Here is a 19036-nt window from a genome sequence, read left to right as displayed (position 1 = left end):
CCAAAGGAAAGAGAAATTATCACTATGTATGGATTTCAAACGGGTACCAATGTACATTGAAATGGTTGAGCAAAAGTTATGGATGACAAACCTTCAATATGACGCACCATTAAAAACTAAATGGGAAGCTTTCAAGAAAGTTTTTCATTCTTGTGCCGAAGAATGCTTTGCCATAAAGCATCTCCATGGTATCCACAAAGATAGATCATACAAAAGGTGGTTTGATAAAGAATGTCAAGATGCTTGAAACTCCTTGATGAAGCTTGATGCAACTATGGACAAAGACAACTATCAAAGTCACTTTCATACATACAAGGCATTGAAGCAAAAGAATATGGGAAGTAAAGCAACAACTTTTTCAAGTCCAAGAAAAGGCACATGCATGTGGAAGATTTTGGAGATTTGAGAAACCTGAGGGGCAAGCTGGTTGAGAATTTTGGTAACTTGAATCTTGTGGATATGTACACACATTGTAGGCAATTATATGAGCAATAAAATGCTGAAAAAATGTCATTTTATGGTTCACTCCCATGTATGCCCTCTTTTTTTACTATTGAGGCTGTAACATTTAATGACCTAGTAACTTGCATGTAGCGGAAAATAGCATGAACATAGTGAGCATTTCATTAGAATAGATTCCTAATGAGAATAACAAGAGTGCTTGGATGGAGAGAGCAACGAAAACTATAACACCTAGTTAGATAGCACGAACAGTACTTCAAAAGAGAGAGAAATTAAGCTATTGACAACAGTTGAGGACCGGATTTACATGGAGCCGGTCCCCCCTCCAAAAGGCTTTGTATTATGGTTTCTCCCATCAAGAGAGACATTTTACAATACAGTTCTTTGTGTTCCTTCAATATTAGCTAATGCAATGAAGATGGAAACTTCAATCACTAAGCAAAACACTTATTAAACACTACATCAATTCCTTCACAGTCTCAGACCCAAGACCTCACACACCTTCGAAGATGGTGAGAGCTAGCGGGGTATGAGAGTAGATTGAGAGGAAGAAGAGTAGTCTTACGAGAAAGATGTACATCTCCTCACATAATCACTCATATTAGCATAGCATAGCTTAATAATTAGCATGGTAGAGGAGATGAGTATTCATTGAAGCTTGGCTCTTGGTTGGATTTGCATCACAAAGCCAAGAGTTGTTGGTGTAGGCCTTCCTTCTCACAAGCTTTGAGTAGGTGATAAGCTTTCCATTAAAGCTTGAGAAGGAGAGAGATAGTCTTCTTGCTTCACACATGAGCTAGTGTGAGTGTGTGCAATAATGCCCTTGAAAATTCATCCCCCCCCCTCTCTTGGTCGACCCCTCTTGCTATTTGCTCTTGCTAGCACCTCATTGGACCTCTCCCAACTTAGCCAATGAAAGTTAAGTAGCATAAGTGATAGCCTTTTGACATGTGTCCCACTTTCCACTTTTGTGAGAGCTTTAGGGTTTTATTTAATGCAACTAAACTCTCATATTGGACCCCTTTGTCTCCTGGCCAATAGGAATTATGCAAGCCATTGGGCTGCTGAATGCTCATCGGTCCCTTTGGGAGACTTTCCAATAGTCTTCTAGAGATCTTAATTCTTATTGGTTCTTTTATTAAGTGTTTTTAAATTAATTAAACTACTTTTACTCTAGCCTAATTCTCATTGGTCCACCTCCATGGCCATCCAATAGGATTTGAGTACACCTCAATGTGGGCATCTGGGCTAGGGAGCTAACATGTGTCCCTCATTCCCTTTGTGTACAGGAGGCTATTGAGTGTGTGTGTGTGTGTGTGTGTGTGTGTGTGTGTGTGTTTCACTCTCATCCCCTACTTGCAAGGCTCGCCCCTCCTATGTAGGGACTATGAAGACTTTTCTGTTACACACACAAAGCATCCAATTTTCCTAGTGAGTGATGACCTTTGGACACAACCTTTGAATTTTGGAACCTTAGCATTTTGGAAATCTCAATGCGGTGAACCTTAGGGTCTTTAAAGCCCATCGTTGCACATTGCTCTTTTGTAGATGTACCTCCCTTTGGATCCCTATTTTCCCTCCTTTGGATCCCTACTATGGCTGGTTTGCCAGCTTAACCTATATTCTAGCTTTTTCTCCGCTGGCACTTCCCCATATTAAATGATCAGTTTAACATGAGAAAATCATTTTAGGAGAATTAGATATTAGTTATTATGACATTACCTCTCTTGAAATCATAGCCGTTCTCGACTATGGGATAGAGAAGATAAAGCCTATTCATTAGTCCTTTTTTTTAGAGGGTAGAGGATCCCTATGTTACCCTATGACATCATTCCAGAATGCATGACTAGTCCATTTGGCGCTTGAGAGCCTAAGCTACCGCAGGCATGTCTGCACATTAGTCCTATCAATCTTCCATAGTAGAGTGACAAGTTCTACTTGGTGTTTGGGAGACGTCGTCTCCACAAACTTGATCTAAGCATGCATACTACTTCATTTTTGTGCACAATAAAGAAAAAGAGAGTCTTATAAGACTAAAAACTTGTTCATTTTAAACATTTGTACATTTTCTTACTCTAGGGAAGCATTGTAAACATTGACAAGGTTTAGGTTATTATTTAAATGCATGCCTTGCATCCATCTAGCATCTTCAAAAGGATAATTCTTAAACTTAATAAGATATCATCGAATAGTCTTATTGCCTCTTAGTACCTTGTCTTCATGTCGGAGAATGGACTCGGACTGCAGCACCTCTTCTTGGTCCTTGATCTCCGGTGGGTCTTCAATGGTTGGTCCTTGAGGTGGCTCTCCTTTGTAAGGCTTTAGTAGGCTCACATGGAAAGCATTGTGTATGATCCAATGGCTGGGCAACTTGAGTTGATAAGCCATCTCATTGATTGGATTAATAATCTGGAAGGGACCATACTAGTACCTTTTTGCTAACTTAGCGTAGTACTTTTGGTGTCCCGTAGGATTCTTGCCGGTTGTGTGTCTTAATCGAGCCTTGGGAAATTTAAGTAAGACCCAATCATTCTCTTTAAAGGCTTGATCTCTTCTGTGCTTATCAGCAATAGCCTTTTGCTTTTGCTGTGAGATAGAGATAGCGTCCCTAATCTTTTGGAAAGATTCTTGTAGGTCTCGGCTATACTCATCTACAACAAAGATCTTCCCGTGTACCTTGAGTAGCAAGGGACTTTTTGATCTTCCCTAAATTACCTCAAAAGGTGCTTTTCCTATGGAAGTATGTATAATGTTATTGTAGCATACTTCACTAAGGGTAAGTATTTCTCCCATTGGGACCTTTGATCTACTTCCATCACATAGGATTTTAGTAGATCAAGAATTGTTAGGTTAGCGATTTCACTTTGGCGATCCGTTTGTGGTTGATAGGCCAAAGAGAAATTTAGCCTTGTCCCTAAATTCTCAAAGAGACCCTTCCAAAAAGTACTAGTCATTCTAGGATCTCTATCCGACACTATGGACATTGGCAAGCCATGGTACTTGAAATTTTGTGAAATGAAGAGGGTTGCCATTTGATGGGCTTTGATAGTCTTTTTGACAGGTATAAAATGAACTTGTTTACTGAACCTGTCTACTATCGTCCATATTCCCGTATTCCCATGGATAGACTTAGGCAATCCAAAGATAAAATCCGTGGATATGCTCTCCCATGGTGAATTAGGGATTGGCAAAGGTTGAAGCAATCCAGGTTTCTTCCCTCTATCAAACTTCGTCTTTTGGCATACCACACATTTAGAAAAATACTCTTGTATGTTTGCTTTCATGGTAGGCCAATAGAAATATGTTTCAATCCCCTTTAGGGTAGACTGAATCCCTCTTTGCCCCGCATAAGGAGGAGCATGATATTCATACATTACTTTCTCATGTAGTGAGCTAGTAACGCATAGTCTATTGCCATAGATAAGATAACCATCTTGTAAAGTAAATGGTTTCTCTTTTTTCCCTAATGCAAGGGCTGAAATCCCATCTCTAAAATCGGGATCAATAGCGTACTCATCTATCATAGAAGATAGATCATTGTCAGTTGCTATGGAAACCACATTAACTCTCGGTTGTCTTAAGAGTGCATCATCAACTACTTGATTATGCTTGCCAACAATGTGAGCAATATGAAAATGATATTGCAAAAGAAAATTTGCCCACCTCATTTGTTTGTCGGAGAGCTTGGTCTGCATCATGAAGTACTTAAGACTTTGGTGATCCGTTCGCAGAATGAAAGGAGTCCCCAATAAATAGCGCTTCCAGGCATGTAGGACTGCGAGGAGTTATTTTTCATATATGCCTAGAGCTTGTTCAACAGGGTCGAGCCTTTGACTTTCATAGGCTATGGCGTGCCCTTCTTGGAGTAAGACAACTCCAAGGCAATCACCACAAGCATCACATTGGACCTCAAATGGCTTTGAGAGATCTGGTAGTGTAAGGACAGGTTGAGAGATAAGATTTTCTTTAAGATTTTTGAAAGCATTGTTCTCCTTGGCAGACCATGTATACCTATGTTTTTCTTTGTTAGGTCATGTAATGGTGCTACAATTTGTGAGAACTTTTCTATGAAGTGTCTATAGTATGCACACATACCTATAAAGCTTCTTAGTTCATGAAGATTCCTTGGTTTAGGCCATCCTTTTATTACCTCTAACTTTGATGGATCCATTTGGATGCCATCTTGAGGGATAATGTGACCTAAATACTGAATTTCTTGATCTCTCTTAGAACTTGAAATATTACCTGGAGGTGTTGCTTGTGTTCGTCTAATGAATTAGAGTAGATGATGATATCATCAAAGAACACTCCAGTAAAGATTTGGTGAGGCCTGAATAGCTTCTCCATCAAGCCGTTGAATGTGGTTGGTGCATTGGTCAAACCAAAAGGCATGACAATGTATTTGTAGAGACCAAACGTAGTGCAAAATGTGATCTTTACAATGTCTTGATCAACTATCCTTATTTGATGATAGTCACTTTTTAGGTCAATCCTACTGAACTAGGTGGACCCTTGTAGCTTATCAAATAGGTCTTCTACCCGTGGAACGGGAAACCTATCTTTAGTAGTGATCCTATTTAGTGCTCTATAGTTGACACACATATAGAAAAATGGAGATGAGCTAGGCCTAACCATGCCTTGCTCAACTAACTCATGCACTTGCCACATAATCTTCTATTGTTGAGCTTGAAAACTCTATAAGGAGGTTTATTAGGCGGTGAACTTCCTGGAAGAAGTTCAATTGCATGGTCATCATTGCCTCATTTAGGAGGTAGTTCACAAGGAATGTCATCAATAAAAACATCTTGAAACCCCTTGAGAAAATTGGATAACTATAATTCCTTGTGATTGTTTATATTTTCTTTGCTAAAGCATTAGGTTCATTTTGAGAATCTTTAACAAAAATCAAGCACATGGGAATAGAGTTCTTTATTGACTTATTAAAAGCTTGCATGGATATGAAATTGTGAGTAGAACTAGGGTCAAAGAGAATAAAAGCATCATGTTCTCTTACCTTTTCCCAAGCATGGCATGGAGGAGATCCTTTGTGGTGAGTTTCCTCCTCTTGGATTTCAACCAAGGTAGCTCTAGGAGGCTCATGGCGGGTGTTCTTTTGGGGACAACCGCGGTACGCATGCCCTTGCTCTCCGCACTTGAAACAATGGTTATCCTTGCGATAATGCTCAAGCTCTTTGGAAGAGAGTTTTTTTTTACCTTTGTAAACTCCCTTCTCCTTAGCTTTATTGGAATTGCCGTTAGGAAAATTTTGGACATTGTCCTTCCCCTTAGGCTCATTGGAACCCTTGTTTTCCATGGGCTTGAAATTTCTTTTGGTCCCTGTTTGGAAATTGATTTGAGAAGCCACCATAGTATGGTGTATAACCACCAATATGGTGCGTGGCCTTTGGGAGTTGACATACTCTACCATTTCTTCAGTTAAGCCCGCATAAAATTGTTGCTTTTTCTCTCCAAAATCCATCCTTTTGAAGACAATGGCTTTGAGATGTAAGTCCCCAAACTTGTCTACATATTTGTGAATGGATTCGTAGGGAGAGAGCTTCAAGCTTCTCCATTCGGTGAGTACTTTGTCTTTGGCATCGGTGGCCAAAAATTGCTTCATAATGGAAGCTTTTAAAGCTTTCCATATTCGTGGAGCTTCAACGTTAGCCCATAGGCTAGATCACCATTGCCTGGCGGACTTTTGAAAGTGCATAGCTACATGGCGTTTCTTAGACTCCGTGAAGCCCTCATCTCCAAACGCTGCATCAAATTGTTGGATAAAGGCCAAGACTTTGTCTGTAGCACCAAAGGTGCCATCATAGGTAAGGAAAGAAATGCTCTTCCCTACCTCTTTGAGCTTCTTGAGCTTGGATGCCTCTTCCATGTGGCATAGGATTTCCTATGGCCTCTTCTTTTTGATGGTTCAAAAGTTGCACCATCACTTTCTTCAAAAGATGAAGAATTTGAAGAAGATGGAGAAGAGGGTGACCTCTTTCTCACCTTTTTCTTGCCTTGATCTTCTTTGTCTGCACCATTTCTTTTATAAGAGGAAGAGAATGAAGAAGATGGAGAAGTGGGTGTCCTCTTTCTTGCCTTTTTCTTCTCTTGCTTTTTGTCATCCCTCTTTGAATTATGGTGTGGAGAAGTGTGTGATCGTCTTCTCCGTTTTGGAGGTGATTGAGAGCGTTTAGCCCGCCGTCTTCGTGGAGCCATCTCCGTCAAGGTGGCAGGAGACTCACTGCTTTCTCGTTCCTTCGGTTGGGGCTCTTGATTTCTCCTTTGGGAAGGAGATGCGTCTTCAAGAAGAAAATCTTTGAGCCCTTCGTATGGATCCTCTTCTTCTTCCCGAATCAGAGAGAGGCCTCTTTTGAAAGTCTTGCAAGGAGGATTCCTAGGTACTCTCTCATCATGGTGGGGAGTTTGGAGAAATCCATGAGCACGAAGCTGCCGTTGCACTTCACTTTGGAGGGATGGATTACCCATGGATTGCTCAAGCCTAGAAACAAGATAGTTAACAAGCATAGGGGCATCATTAGTAGCCTGCTCATTAGCAAAATCAAAGTTATCACTCTCTTTACTATTGTTAGCCATTATAACAACTTTTAGGTGTAAACTTTTTAGGTGTACTTTGGCCCTTCAAGCCGTAGTTGCTACTCCTCTTTACCCCTAAGCACTCAAGCTATTGTACTAGTGGCTCAAATACCATTAATTTCAAGGGATAGAAAAGAGGGTATTCAACACCAAAATAGCTCCGGCTCCTATGAAGCTTCTAATAGCTCAATAGTGGTTAAGCCGTAGGCAAGCCCCATAGGACTCCACTATTAAGACCATAACTCTCTAATCTGATGCCTTGTTATCTGCACGAAGGCAGGCACATTCCAGGCAAAAAAATCCCTATTCTACTTACTTAAATGCAATTAATAGTACCAACCATTTTTAGCTAGCTTGAGGACCTCCCTTCTTGAGCAAGAAAAGAGAAACCTTGTGCTCTAATACCAATGTAACATTTGATGGCCTAATAACTTGTGTGTAGCGGAAAATAGCATGAACATAGTGAGCATTTCATTAGAATAGACTCCTAATGAGAATAACAAGAGTGCTTGGGTGGAGAGAGCAGCAAAAACTATAACACCTAGTTAGATAGCATGAACAATACTTCAAAAGAGAGAGAAATTAAGCTATTGACAACAATTGAGGACCGGTATTACATGGATCCGGTTCCCCCTCCAAAAGGCTTTGTATTATGGTTTCTCCCATCAAGAGGGACATTTTACAATACAATTCTTTGTGCTCCTTCAATACTAGCTAGTGCAATGAAGATGGAAAGTCCAAGCACTAAGAAAAACACTTATTAAACACAACAACAATTCCCTCATGGTCTCAGACCCAAGACCTCACACACCTTCAAAGATGGTGAGAGCTAGCGGGGTATGAGAGTAGATTGAGAGGAAGAAGGAGTAGTCTTACAAGAAATATGTACATCTCCTCACATAATCACTCATATTAGCATAGCATAGCTTAGTAATTAGCATGGTAGAGGAGATGAGCATGCATTGAATCTTGGCTCTTGGTTGGATTTGCATCACAAATCCAAGAGTTGTTGGTGTAGGCCTCCCTTCTCACAAGCTTGGAGTAGGTGATAAGCTTTCCATTAAAGCTTGAGAAGGCGAGAGAGAGTCTTCTTGCTTCACACATGAGCTAGTGTGAGTGTGTATGCAATAATGCCCTTGAAAAATCAGTCCCCCCCCTCTCTTGGTCGACCCCTCTTGCTATTTGCTCTTGCTAGCACCTCATTGGACCTCTCCCAGCTTAGCCAATGAAAGTTAAGTAGCATAAGTGATAGCCTTTTGACATGTGTCCCCCTTTCCCCTTTGTGAGAGCTTTAGGTAATTATTTAATGCAAATAAACTCTCATTGGACCCCTTTGTCTCCTGGCCAATAGGAATCAGGCAAGCAACCCCTGTGAATACTTCACCTTGTTTGAATGGTCCAAATTTGCACCCAAAAATCCACCCTTCACTAGGGACTCCTTATGTAGTCCAATTAAAACTCTTTTCAAAACATCTAAATTACAAAAGTGAAGGGAGTAGAAAATGAAAAGCTTCTTGCATTTGGAAACTTTGAAGATTTTTATTTTATTATATATAAAAGGGTGGCCTACATGCATTGTGCCATAGTACTGTGGAAATTAAATTTTTGGATTTATGCAATGCATCCTATTGTGAGGAGACATCTCTCATTTTAGTAAAGTTGCTAATATAATTGTTTGATGCTCTTATCTTAGATGATGAAAACTACCAATGTGTTGTTGAAAATTGATAGTGCTACAAAAATGGTGTTTATTGAACACCCTCTATCTTGAAGATAGTATACTCCTTGTACTTAGTTCTTTGTTGTACATGAAATAAAGACCATAAATTGTATAAAATAAATTTTTAATAATTTTTGTGTACAACCAATATAGATTTGGTGTAATCAATTCATAGGTTTCTTATTAGTCACATTAGTGGTGTTTTTAAACACCTCTTTTTATTTTTAGACACCATCTCTAGAAGCTTTACCAAGTTTTAAAGCAGGTATTGAAGTTTTTCAAACACCATTCCTATAACCTTTATTAAAGTTTTAAAGCATGTATTGATGAAAATGTGGCATGTTGACATAGATTCTTTGGCACTAAATAGTACTATAGGTACCATAGATGGCAAGTTATGGTCTTAGGGCCATAGGGTAATCAACAATACTTTTTAGGTTCTTTAATTATCAAAATTTAAATTTAGATGTTGTACATACTATAGTGTAGTTGAAACTTGATAGTGTTTCAAAATTGAGACCATCTATTTTTTTATACTTCAGATTAAGTTGACCAATTTTATGATAAGAGTTGTTGGTGCTCTTTGTGTTTAAATATTATATTTTTGTTTGGCATAATCAATCCATATGTTGCTTAATAGTTACACCATTTGGTGTTTTTGGACATATTAATTTTTTTAGAGTCCATCTTTATGAGCTTTGATTGATGTTTTAAAGAACTTATTTGATACAAATCCTTTTGCAAAACTCTATATTGAAAGTTTGCTTACAAAAAGTTAATATCAAAAAATCAAATTTGAGTGCTAATCATGAAAGTTAAGTGCAAGTTGAGCTTAAAAATAGTAGAATAACACAATTCTAACATGCCAATTTAGCATTTGGGAAACATGATTTTTCCAGGTTATCTAAAATGGTGTTTTTGGCTAAGGAATGTGCACTGATTAGTACCCCACTGGGTGCCTTGGTACTTATAGGGAGAGAAAGATTGATGAAGGAAAATGTAGAGGTTTATGGAGCGGTTGTGCACCAACATGCGTGTGTGTGTGTGTGTGTGTGTGTGTGTGTGTGAGAGAGAGAGAGAGAGAGAGAGAGAGAGAGAGAGAGAGAGAGAGAGAGAGAGATAAGTTTTAATATCATAGGAACACATCAAGAGACCTCAAATATCTAACATACAAGTCTATAGTTTAAGAGGGATTTGTGATAACCAACTCACCACACTCAATGGTTATTATAGTTTTCTCTTTTTATTCACTCAGAGAGATCTCAAAGATCTACTAGACAAGGTTTGGCCTCAAAGATCGATGTGGATGTGTGTGTGTGTGTGTGTATGAGAGAGAGAGACAGAGAGAGAGAGAGAGAGAGAGAGAGAGAGAGAGAGAGAGAGAGAGAGAGAGAGAGAGAAAGAGAGAGAGATTTTATTATCGTCCTCGGAGGTCAAATATGACCTATGGGACCAAATCTACATGTGATGTAGTATGTGTATGTCTAATGAGTGACTCTTGATGCTCCAAAATTGTGGTGATGAGAATCGCAATGGAGAGACCACACTGTGGCTAGGAGAAGAAAGTGTGTAGGTCTAAGTCATGACAGAAAATGTGAGAGAAGCAAGTTCTGATGTGACCAAAAGCTGAGCACTCTAGTAGTGTGTGGTACTTAGACTCTCGAACTTGTAGGTGAGCGTAATGTGCAGTCTATTTGACTCTTGTCCATTTCCCCAACGCCCTGTCTCGCATCGAAGAAAATGGGAGCTAAGCCGAATGGCTGCGATAGTGTGTATCACTGACAAGGGGATAGGATCAAGCATGTAAGTGTGAGTACGGTTTCCTCTTTTAGCGATGAACATGGTTTTGTAGTTGGGGACAATATGGGTGGTGTAATGTATGAAGTGTGACCCACCAGATTTCTCCCAAGGCGTAATACATTGGCGTTGTAGAAAAAATTCATTCACTTGGGAGTCAATCGAAGCATCATGTAGCAAGTGTAATGCATCCCATCTCCCAAACCACTTCTTTATGTCTTGCATCCATCCCGTGCTCAAGATCTTGCTTTTATGTGTCTTTTGAACTTTTTTGTTTGCTTCCCATGCAATTGTAGGAAGTCGATGTGAGGGGTTTTGACGCATCTTAATCATGTACTCCACAACCATTTCAATGCCCATAACCTCAATTGGAAGTGATCCTGACTCAAGAAGTAGGAGTGTATATGGTGTTTGTGGCTTAACTTGGAGAAATTTTGTAAGAAAAACGCTTTTGGACATTCTCAAACTCTTTCCAAGTAGACTTTGAGATGCTCCCGCCCCACACTTCAACTCCATCAAGAAGAACCGGTGTCACCAATGCATCAAAAACATACTTCTTGAGAACCCAACACTTGATGTTTCCTGCATTACACATGTTCTCAAATGCATAATATGCTCTCTTTCCCGCTTCCAAACGACGCATAGCACATTCATACCACTTGTGATTGAACGAAACCTCAAGGCCAAGGTACTTAAAGCTCTCAACAACTTCAAGTGTCTCATTTTTATACACAATGCATGGCTTCTCCTTATGGTTGGTTTTCACAAGCATAACCTTTGTTTTGGATTCATTCACAATCAGCCCACTATGCAAGCAAAAGTTCTCAAGGACAACCATAACCTTTTGTGCATCTTCTAAAGTGTGTGCTAGAAGCACTACATCATGCGCATACAACAAAAGCATGATTACCGCATTGCAAATAGTGACCTCTTCAATGCATTCTTCTTTCATAAAGTCAAGTACCATTTGTTCCAATTTATCGATGCATAGACCAAAGAGAGTTGGTGACAATGGACATCCTTATTTAACGCCAATACTGCTTACAATTTTTTTTGAAATTTCTCTTCCCATGCGCAATTGACAAATCACCTTCTCATAGATTCGAGAAACCACAAGCATAAACTCACTTGGCAGTTGGAGATCTTCCATCCTTCTCCACAAATTGTTATGTGGAATTGTATCAAAGGCTTTCTTAAAGTATAGTCCGTTAGTTATTTACATTCTTTACATCCCCTCCTTTATGCAAAGGCTTAACCCAATTAGTACTCCAATCATAAGGCATACCATGTTAAAGTGCAAGGTTGAACATAACACACATCCACTCATGGGTAAAATCTCTCTTCCATTTGATCATCTCCAGCCTTATACCTTGAAGATCCCCCGCTTTGCGAGTGGCCAACTTTTCAAGCCCACCGCATACATCCTCTATCATAATAACTAATATCTAATTCTCCTAAATGATTTTCTCATGTTAAACGGATCATTTAATATGGGAAAGTGCTAGGGGAGAAAAAGCTAGAATATTGGTTAAGCTGGCAGACCAGCCACAGTAGGGATCCAAAGTGGGGTCCATCTACAAAAGAGCAATGTGCAACAATGGGCTTTAAAGACCCTAAGGTTCAGTCCATTAAGACTTCCAAAATGCTAAGGTCCCAAAATTCAAAGATTGTGTCCAAAAGTCATCACTAGGGAAATTGGATGCTTTGTGTGTGTACCAAAAAAGTCTTCATAGTCCCTACATAGGAGGGGGCGAGCCTTGCAAGTAGGGGATGAGAGAGAAACACACATACACACTCACAAGCCTCCTTTACACAAAGGGAATGAGGGACATATGTGAGCTCCCTAGCCCAGATGCCCACAAGGTATACTCAAATCCTATTGCATGGCCATCGAGGTGGACCAATGAGAATTAGGCTAGAGTAAATCTAGTTTGATTAATTTAAAAACACTTAATAAAAGAACCAATAAGAATTAATCTCTCTAGAAGACTATTGGACACTCTCCCAAGGGGTCCAATGAGCATTCAAGAGAGAGAGAGAGAGAGAGAGAGAGAGAGAGAGGGGGGGTGATAAGCATTGTAGGTTGCTAAGAAATGAAAGTGCAACAAAGGTATATGTTTATACCATTAGAGGGTGCCTGATTAGTCGAGGAAATTATTCTACAAGTAAGCTGCTGAAAAAGTTGTAACTGTATGTGTGTGTGTGTGCGCGTATAAATGTTTTTATGTATTTTATTTGTATGTATATATGCATACATGTATCCTTTCTCTCTCTCTCTCTCACACACACACACACACACACATACACACACACACATACACACACACACACACATGCACACACACACACACACATGTTTCTCCATCCTTCACTCTCTCTCTCTCTCTCTCTCTCTCTCTCTCTCTCACACACACACACACACACACACACACACACACACATGCACACACACACACACACACATGTTTCTCCATCCTTCACTCTCTCTTTCTCGCAACACAAGCAAAGAGAGTGTGAGAGATGGAGAAACATGTGTGTGTGTGTGTGTGTGTGTGTGGAGAAATAAAGAGAAAGAGAGAGAGAGGAGTGGAGAGAGCATACTTGTAATGTGCTACTATATCTCAAGGTATCAAAATGATGAGTTACATGATGGCTACTGAGAGTAGAAGGAATAATAAAATCATGTAAGGAATACTCATAGAACTGTCTTGAACTAAAGAAGTTATTTTAATAGAAAATATATTCTCTCTCATCCGTGATCATCTCTATATGGTACAACAATAAATATTGTTATAAGAAAATATCTTGAGTGATACGTGTAGTGATTGTGATACAGTATAAGGGCTAGTATACAAAGGTATAATCTTCTTGCTTGAAGCATCCAAAGTCCATCAAACTATGATTTTGATGAGACAAGATCTTAGGAACCTATATTTTTGTCATATTTATCAAGAAACTACTTTTGAGAGAGAGAGAGAGAGAGAGAGTGTGTGTGTGTGTGTGAGAGAGAGGGTGTGGTCCACTACTCAATATCCCTCTTTATAGGAACTAGTTCGATATCCTTCTTTATGATCACAATGGCCTACATAAGAGGATGGGAAAAAGAGGGAGCATGAGCCACTTTATACAAACAAATGTCAACTATCTCTCATAGTGGCCTAATGCGCTTAAAACAATGCTTAGTTAATGTCTCTCTTGCAAGAAAGAGTAAGCACAAAAAAGGTTTGCTATCGTTAACTTGCCATGTGGTACTAATCCATAATCATTATCCAATTAAACTACGGAAAAGTTCTTTTTCTAATGTTTTTCAACCATTTATAAATACTTGGGCTAATTTCCATTGTTCTAGAGTGCACACATCCCGAGATACCAGAACTTTCTTTGCTTCTCCCCTTCAAATTTCTTCTTTGTGTACATGGGACAACCTCAACTTATGAAGCCTCTTCCTAGACGTGGGCAAGTCAAGGTCACAATAGCATCAAATCTAGTGCGCTCTGTCTCCAGGCTTGTAAAAAGACCCAATGTTACAAGCCCTAGATCTCCTCCTGCTAAGCCTTTATTCCAAAAATAGCTTGTTGTCCTTTGCTGTCTCATAAAATGGTTGATAAACATGTTGCAGAGTAAGTAGGGATTTGCTTGAAAAGCCAACCTCTATGAGAAGAGCAATGTACATCCTTTCACATAATGTAGCAATTTTATCTTGATCTCATAGAATTTGATATGTAAAGGATGTAGATTGGCATCTAATCCTTATCTAAGAGATTACCTTGCATATTTACAATTTTTTGGTTACAAATGGGCTAATTGTTTTTCTCTGAAAATGATGTGAAAATTAGCAAACAATGTAGTAAGAAGATCCAATAATGACATACACAAACGCAAGGAATTCTCTACATTTAATAAAGCAAGGGAGGAATGCAACCAAATCAAAATTGACCTATCTATGGCCCTAAAATGACCCTCAATAATACTATGTGTTTGTAGGAAACAATTTGTTTTCCCTTCCTCAAACATGTCTTTCTTCACAACATGAGCATCTGACAAGATTCCTGCTAAAGAAACGTTCCCAAAAAAAAAAAACGTTCCCCCCCCCCCCCCCCCCCCCCCCAACCACCCCAAAACTAATTAATTAATGGTTTATAAAAAAGTCGTTTTGGCTACCTTCTTGCTTTGTATCGTTACAAGAGAGATGCAACATTGAGATTTTTCCCTTGGGATTGAGTATGTGTTTCCATATGGTATGAAATTAGTGTAAGGGGGGTTCTTAATGGGGTGACTCGTCAGCTCATAAATGGGGTAGCTCCGTTTGGTTTTTTGGCATGTTCAAATAAACCATAGAGGAGAAGCATCTGTCGAGATTCTTATCAAACAAATGGTTTCAAAACGTCCAGACATACTTTTTCTTACATGATTCTGGTAACTCTTTATGTTTATTAGCGAGAATCTTTCTTGATTCCTCCCCTCTACTTTACTCACAATAATAAGGGAGACGAGTCAAAATTTACATCCACTACTGAGACTTCTCGACTATAGGTGAGATGCTCTTGCTAGCCATCCGACGCAGTCACGTTTCCTTTCTTCCATGGCTACGCCAATATTAAAAGAACATGTTATTTCTTTTGCCCTTGGCCTCCTGCTTGTCCTTGTCCCCGTCCCCCCCGCACCTCCGGGCCTGCGACACGTGCCCACTCCCTTTTGCCTTTCTCCCTTCCCTTCAAAATTTTTCACAAATTCTTCTTAAAACAAGAATTTCTGAGTTTCTCATAGGGACATACTCAAGATATGAAGGAAATCCTACCCACTCAAATCGACAATCTCCCATTCCCAAGTCGGATAAAAGTGATAAATGCCTTTATGATTCCTTATATTGCCTTCACTAGCCCGCTTCTCAAGATGGCTAAGTGTCACTAGAAAGAGTTCTTAAAACCAGTGAAAATGATTTTTATGGAAAAACAACACGAAATCCTCCAGGCCATGGCAATGGGCCCGTTGGGAATCAGTTACTCAACCGAGGAATCAAGGAGGCCTTGGAATTCTGAACCCTATGGCCCATGCAGAAGCTTGTTGCGCCAAATTTGTTGTATCCTTGGCTAAATAGGATCGAGTTTGGGTTGTCCCGATCAAAGATATGATAGAAGCAGCTCAACTTGGCTCGAAAGGTGGAAAGTGGAGAGGAGTGGAGGTTCATGACAAGCTGTTAGCCACGACGTGGACTACCCTAAGACTGGGGGGCAGCTCCCCCTGGCCTCTGGAGGAGATTCATTGGAGGTGGTCTTTTCTACCCCAGAGAGAGACCAAATCAACAATGTGCGAACTGCCAAGCGTGTTGCACGAGGGGGGGATGGACCTTCAAAAAGGCAAATAACAAATGGATCATCAGAGAGGCAGATTGCATATGAGCTAGGTGCCATCCGCACAATGTACTCCAACATTCAAGCCTCATGTGAGAGAGTGGAGGCATCACACAAAGAGAGCATTCACGGGTTGAGCCATTTACAACATCAGCAAGGGGTTTATCTTCGCCGATTAGAGGTGCAGATGCAAGTACAGATCAATGATGTTTTGCAGCAACAAAACATAGTGCAAGTACAACTTTCTGAGATAAAAAGCAACCAGGACAAAATCATGAGCCTCTTGGAAATGTCTCTTCTTGAGAACAAACCTGACAAGGATGGCATTGATTTAAAAAGCATTGTGTATGAATTGCGAAGCACCAGCAACAAATTGACTTCCGTAGCAATACAACATAATACAGGTGTATCTGAAGTCAGGTCTATCACAAACAAGCTCAATGCATTGGTGTCGACCCATTGGCCCAAGAAGGGGCTTAATGTGACTGGAGATATTCCATCGAGTTCAAAGCAGGGGCCCCCTCATAGGAAGTGAAGTTCGTAGTGGATGATAATACTCACGTCTCCCTCATTTATATGCATTGCGGATCTACATGTTCTTCTCTCTCATTTATAGGCTATTATGGGGATTTACGTTTTTTAGTGGATGGATGATGAGCGATAATACTCACATCTTCCTCATTTATAGGCTTTGTGAATCTACATGTTCTTCTCTCTCATTTTTAGGCTACTATGGGGATCTACGTGAGGAAGGTCTATGTTATGTATGTAGTGGATGGATGATGAGCTCTCTTTTCTAAGTGTTTTTGCCATTATGTCTCTTGAGTCACCCCCCCCTCTCTCTCTCTCTCTCTCTCAACTACTTTCCAAAGTGGTCTTCCTGAAAGAAGTATCTCTCTCTCTCTCTCTCTCTCTCTCTCTCTCTCTCTCTCTCTCTCTCTCTCTCTCTCTCTCTCTCTCGCTGTACCCCTAAGTGGTCAGGCTAATTTGGTGCACAGAGTCCTCTTCCCTTCTCTCTCTCACCTCTTTCAAGGTGTATAGATTCGCCTCTTTCAAGATCTCTCTCTCTCTCTCTCTCTCTCTCTCTCTAAATGGTCATGTTAATTTGGTGCACAAACTCCTCTCCCTTGCTCTCTCTCGCCTCTTTCAAGGTGTATAGATTCGCCTCTTTCAAGATCTCTCTCTCTCTCTCTAAAATTGTGGCCATACCATGTTGAAAGAAGTGATCTCCAAAGTTGTGTTATGCACGAGTTCTCTCTCTCTCTCTCTGTTTTCTTTTAGATCCTCTCTCTCTCTCTCTCTCTCTCTCTCTCTCTCTCTAAGTGTCATGCTAATTTGGTGCACAAAGTCCCAACGCCTAATTTAAGGTGTATAGATTTGCTTCTTTCAAGATCTCTCTCTCTCTCTCTCTCTCTCTCTCTACCCCTAAGTGGTCAGGCTAATTTGGTGCACAAAGTCCTCTTCCCTTCTCTCTCTCACCTCTTTCAAGGTGTATAGATTCGCCTCTTTCAAGATCTCTCTCTCTCTCTCTCTCTCTCTCTCTAAAATTGTGGCCATAACATGTTGAAATAAGTGATCTCCAAAGTTGTGTTATGCACGAGCTCTCTCTCTCTCTCTCTCTCTCTCTCTCTCTCTCTCTCTCTCTCTCTCTCTCTCTCTCTCTCTCTCTAAGTGTCATGCTAATTTGGTGCACAAAGTCCCAAGGCCTAATTTAAGGTTTATAGATTTGCCTCTTTCAAGTTCTCTCTCTCTCTCTCTCACACACACACACACACACACACTATCTCTCTCTCTCTAAAATTGTGGCCATAATATGTTGAAAGAAGTGATCTCCAAAGTTGTTAAGCAGCGCATCTCTCTCTCTCTCTCTCGCTCTCTCTCTCTCTAAGTGTCATGCTGATTTGGTGCACAAAGTCTCAATGCCTATTTTAAGGTGTATGGGTGTATAGATTTGCCTCTTTCAAGATCTCTCTCTCTCTCTCTCTCTATCTATCTATCTGTCTCTCTCTCAACTACTTTTCGGAGTGGTCTTTGTGAAAGAAGTAGCCCCTCCCTCTCTCTCTCTCTCAACTATTGTTCCATAGTATTCATGCTAATCTGGTGCACAAGCTCCTCCCCCCTCTGTAATCTCTCTCTCTCTCTCTCTCTCTCTCTCATAGTTTCCATACATGAAACGTGAGGGATGGAGACTATGAGAGAAGATCCACTCTCTCCTTAATTCTCCACATTTAAGATTACTTATAAGAGTTCCTTTTGGGACAGATGGCTATTGGTCCGAAGGTGTTGTCTCCTGGACATGCAAGACGTAGTAGGATCTGTCAAGCCTCTCAAGCTATGTGACGTGAGGTAGCAAGAGAGAGAGTTCGGTGCTCTCTAGGGGGGATTAATGTAGCTCGCTTGGAAGATTGCCAGCATTTGATAAATGTGGATCAATGCAATGAATTCTCTTAGGGAAGGGTTGGAATGGATGTAGACATTGATCCAATGCTTCTGCAAAATCGAGAGGAGATTGAAGTGAGAAGCAATTTGGAAGTCAATAATGGAAATGTTCATGGGGAGCCCATAGTTGTCTCTAGAGAGGGAGATTACTCCAAAGTCGAAAGGCGTTGCCTATCCATCACCTACATATATCCTGAAAACACACCCTTGATGCATATCTCTATGTTGTCACTTTTTCACAAAAAGTCTATACTTCACAACATAGGCAGCTTGGATTTTTCATGTTCCCTTTGTGGTGCGTTTGCTTGGAAGATAGAAGCGAAGACCATTCGCACATTTGTGGGGAAAAGTTGTTGCAACTCAGGGAGTGTTTCTTTGCCACCATTATGTGAACCTCCTTTAGAATTAAGAGAATTAATGCACGGAGGTAATACTAGAAGCAAGAAATTTCTAAAACATATTAGAGCGTACAATAGTGTGTTGGAATTTGTTTCTTTAGGAGCTCATATAGATGAATCTCTCTGTCAAAGAAAAGGAATCTATACCTTCAAAGTGCATGGATATATCTATCATAGAATTGGTCCATTGATGCCTGAAGAAGAGCCAGATCAAATCCCTCGCTTTGCTCACTTGTATTTTTTTGACACTGAGAATGAGTTGCAAAATAGGATGCAAC

At 40.2% G+C, this 19036-nt stretch overlaps 1 pseudogene; it reads left to right on the top strand.

The window, feature by feature from the left end:
- LOC147431312 (uncharacterized) overlaps window positions 1–16472 on the top strand; it is a 45387-nt pseudogene extending 28915 nt beyond the window's left edge.
- Window positions 16473–19036: the final 2564 nt, after the last annotated feature.

This window comes from Adiantum capillus-veneris, chromosome 21 (assembly GCF_014529385.1).
Source record: "Adiantum capillus-veneris isolate H3 chromosome 21, ASM1452938v2, whole genome shotgun sequence".
NCBI lineage: Eukaryota > Viridiplantae > Streptophyta > Polypodiopsida > Polypodiales > Pteridaceae > Adiantum > Adiantum capillus-veneris.
Note: the sequence above shows the minus strand (reverse complement) of the source record. Positions and strands in the feature narration are given on the sequence as shown.